Below are 4698 nucleotides of genomic sequence, written 5' to 3'. Positions count from 1 at the left end.
TGGTTGGCTTTAGGCCTGCAGGCACCCCCGGGGCAAGGGTACTAGCATCAGAAACAAGAGGTGAGTTGAGAGCTCCCTTCCACACCGGCCTGTTTCTCACTCCATTTCACGTGTGGGACCCTTTCCCGGTCTCTCATACAGGAGCACTGTAAAATTCCTCCGTCTTCAGGAACGGCAATGTTACATAAAGGGCAGTAAGGATACACCATTGATTCTTGGCCTTAGTAGCCTGGTAGGCGAATGAGCTGCAGCTGGGATTCTTTACAGGCTTGTCCCTTCCAAGGCAGTGTTGAGCACGGAGCATTCCAAGCACACATGGAGCAGTAGTGTTCGCTTCAGGTAGCAAGAGCTGAGTCCAGAGGTGCCTTCTGCCCGGAACTCTTTCTCCCTCGGTTTCACGTATGGAACCCGTTCCCCAGGCTCTCAGCCACGGTACCCTGTATACTGTTTCTTCTGCCTGGAGGTCGACAGACACTAAAGCACGATTTCTCTACACTGTTGTTTCTTTGAGTTAGAACGCTAGTGAGGAGACTTCCATGCAAAAGTGGGGCCGCAGTGCTAGCTTGATGAAACACATGGGGAGTCGTGTTCTGCCTTCTGCTGGGGCCTGAGTCTCACTCGCAAAAAGCTTTGGACTCCCTTGCAGTGCTCTCATGCACGCACACAACAAAATGCTTCCACCCTCAGGAGCGGCTCTTTTAGCTGAAGCATGGATTCTCCACCGAGTTTTTCCTTCGAGTTAGGCGGTTTTCATTAAGCCTGCACACACACCCGGGGCAACGGTACTAGCCCCATCACCATGGTGTGAGTTGAGAGCTGCCTTCTCTCCGGCCTGTCTCTCCCTCCATTTTACGAAACGGAACCCGTCCCCAGGCTCTCACCCACAGTACACCCTAAACTGCTTCCTCCCACACACAGGTCGTCGGTAGCTAAAGCACGGTTTCTCTTCAGTGTTGTTTCTCCGAGTTAGAACGCTTGCTATTAATGTCCACAATAGCCAAACTGTGGAAAGAGCCAAGATGTCCATCAACAGATGAATGGATAAAGAAGAGGTGGTATATATATATATATATATATATATCTATCTATATATATATATTACAATGGAATATTATGCAGCCATCAAAAGGCATGAGATCTTGCCATTTGCAACGACGTGGATGGAACTGGAGGGTATTATGCTGAGCGAAATAAGTCAAAGAGAGAAAGACATGTATCATATGACCTCACTGATATGAGGAATTCTTAATCTCAGGAAACAAACTGAGGGTTGCCGGAGTGGGGGGTGGGGTGGGAGGGCTGGGGTGACTGGGTGATGGACACTGGGGAGGGTATGCGTTCTGGTAAGCGCTGTGAATTGTGCAAGACTGTTGAATCTCAGATCTGTACCTCTGAAACAAATAATGCAATATACGTTAAGAAAGAAAAAAAGAAGAAGAAGAATGTAGCAGGAGGGGAAGCCTGAAGGGGGGGAAATCGGAGGGGGAGAAGAACCCTGAGAGACGATGGACTCTGAAAAACAAACTCAGGGTTCTAGAGGGGAGGGGGGTGGGAAGATGGGTTAGCCTGCTGATGGGTATTGAGGAGGGCACGTTCTGCATGGAGCACTGGGTGTTACGCACAAACAATGAATCATGGACACTATATCTAAAACTAATGATGTAATGTATGCGGATTAACATAACAATAAAACATTTAATAAAAAAAAAAAAGAACGCTTGCTATTAGACTTCCATGCAAAAGCGGGGCCGCAGTGCTAGCTTCATGAAACAAGTGGGGAGTCGTGTTCTGCTTTCTTCCGGGGCCTGAGTCTCACACAGAAACTGGTTTGGGACTCAGTTGCAGGGCGCTCACGCTTGCACACAGCAAAATGCGTCCAGCCTCAGGCATGGCTATTTTAGCCGAAGCAGGAATTCTCTAAAGAGTTGTTCCCTTGAGTTAGGTGGTTGGCTTTAGGCCTGCAGGCACCCCCGGGGCAAGGGTACTAGCATCAGAAACAAGAGGTGAGTTGAGAGCTCCCTTCCACACCGGCCTGTTTCTCACTCCATTTCACGTGTGGGACCCTTTCCCGGTCTCTCATACAGGAGCACTGTAAAATTCCTCCGTCTTCAGGAACGGCAATGTTACATAAAGGGCAGTAAGGATACACCATTGATTCTTGGCCTTAGTAGCCTGGTAGGCGAATGAGCTGCAGCTGGGATTCTTTACAGGCTTGTCCCTTCCAAGGCAGTGTTGAGCACGGAGCATTCCAAGCACACATGGAGCAGTAGTGTTCGCTTCAGGTAGCAAGAGCTGAGTCCAGAGGTGCCTTCTGCCCGGAACTCTTTCTCCCTCGGTTTCACGTATGGAACCCGTTCCCCAGGCTCTCAGCCACGGTACCCTGTATACTGTTTCTTCTGCCTGGAGGTCGACAGACACTAAAGCACGATTTCTCTACACTGTTGTTTCTTTGAGTTAGAACGCTAGTGATGAGACTTCCATGCAAAAGTGGGGCCGCAGTGCTAGCTTGATGAAACACATGGGGAGTCGTGTTCTGCCTTCTGCTGGGGCCTGAGTCTCACTCGCAAAAAGCTTTGGACTCCCTTGCAGTGCTCTCATGCACGCACACAACAAAATGCTTCCACCCTCAGGAGCGGCTCTTTTAGCTGAAGCATGGATTCTCCACCGAGTTTTTCCTTCGAGTTAGGCGGTTTTCATTAAGCCTGCACACACACCCGGGGCAACGGTACTAGCCCCATCACCATGGTGTGAGTTGAGAGCTGCCTTCTCTCCGGCCTGTCTCTCCCTCCATTTTACGAAACGGAACCCGTCCCCAGGCTCTCACCCACAGTACACCCTAAACTGCTTCCTCCCACACACAGGTCGTCGGTAGCTAAAGCACGGTTTCTCTTCAGTGTTGTTTCTCCGAGTTAGAACGCTTGCTATTAATGTCCACAATAGCCAAACTGTGGAAAGAGCCAAGATGTCCATCAACAGATGAATGGATAAAGAAGAGGTGGTATATATATATATATATATATATATATATATATATCTATATATATATATACAATGGAATATTATGCAGCCATCAAAAGGCATGAGATCTTGCCATTTGCAACGACGTGGATGGAACTGGAGGGTATTATGCTGAGCGAAATAAGTCAAAGAGAGAAAGACATGTATCATATGACCTCACTGATATGAGGAATTCTTAATCTCAGGAAACAAACTGAGGGTTGCCGGAGTGGGGGGTGGGGTGGGAGGGCTGGGGTGACTGGGTGATGGGCACTGGGGAGGGTATGCGTTCTGGTAAGCGCTGTGAATTGTGCAAGACTGTTGAATCTCAGATCTGTACCTCTGAAACAAATAATGCAATATACGTTAAGAAAGAAAAAAAGAAGAAGAAGAATGTAGCAGGAGGGGAAGCCTGAAGGGGGGGAAATCGGACGGGGAGAAGAACCCTGAGAGACGATGGACTCTGAAAAACAAACTCAGGGTTCTAGAGGGGAGAGGGGTGGGAGGATGGGTTAGCCTGCTGATGGGTATTGAGGAGGGCACGTTCTGCATGGAGCACTGGGTGTTACGCACAAACAATGAATCATGGACACTATATCTAAAACTAATGATGTAATGTATGCGGATTAACATAACAGTAAAACATTTAACAAAAAAAAAAAAAGAACGCTTGCTATTAGACTTCCATGCAAAAGCGGGGCCGCAGTGCTAGCTTCATGAAACAAGTGGGGAGTCGTGTTCTGCTTTCTTCCGGGGCCTGAGTCTCACACAGAAACTGGTTTGGGACTCAGTTGCAGGGCGCTCACGCTTGCACACAGCAAAATGCGTCCACCCTCAGGCATGGCTATTTTAGCCGAAGCAGGAATTCTCTAAAGAGTTGTTCCCTTGAGTTAGGTGGTTGGCTTTAGGCCTGCAGGCACCCCCGGGGCAAGGGGACTAGCATCAGAAACAAGAGGTGAGTTGAGAGCTCCCTTCCACACCGGCCTGTTTCTCACTCCATTTCACGTGTGGGACCCTTTCCCGGTCTCTCATACAGGAGCACTGTAAAATTCCTCCGTCTTCAGGAACGGCAATGTTACATAAAGGGCAGTAAGGATACACCATTGATTCTTGGCCTTAGTAGCCTGGTAGGCGAATGAGCTGCAGCTGGGATTCTTTACAGGCTTGTCCCTTCCAAGGCAGTGTTGAGCACGGAGCATTCCAAGCACACATGGAGCAGTAGTGTTCGCTTCAGGTAGCAAGAGCTGAGTCCAGAGGTGCCTTCTGCCCGGAACTCTTTCTCCCTCGGTTTCACGTATGGAACCCGTTCCCCAGGCTCTCAGCCACGGTACCCTGTATACTGTTTCTTCTGCCTGGAGGTCGACAGACACTAAAGCACGATTTCTCTCCACTGTTGTTTCTTTGAGTTAGAACGCTAGTGAGGAGACTTCCATGCAAAAGTGGGGCCGCAGTGCTAGCTTGATGAAACACATGGGGAGTCGTGTTCTGCCTTCTGCTGGGGCCTGAGTCTCACTCGCAAAAAGCTTTGGACTCCCTTGCAGTGCTCTCATGCACGCACACAACAAAATGCTTCCACCCTCAGGAGCGGCTCTTTTAGCTGAAGCATGGATTCTCCACCGAGTTTTTCCTTCGAGTTAGGCGGTTTTCATTAAGCCTGCACACACACCCGGGGCAACGGTACTAGCCCCATCACCATGGTGT

The sequence above is a fragment of the Halichoerus grypus genome, chromosome 12 (genome assembly GCF_964656455.1).
Source record: "Halichoerus grypus chromosome 12, mHalGry1.hap1.1, whole genome shotgun sequence".
NCBI classification, from domain to species: Eukaryota; Metazoa; Chordata; class Mammalia; order Carnivora; family Phocidae; genus Halichoerus; species Halichoerus grypus.
The sequence above is the reverse complement of the archived record's forward strand: the minus strand, read 5'-3'. Positions refer to the sequence as shown.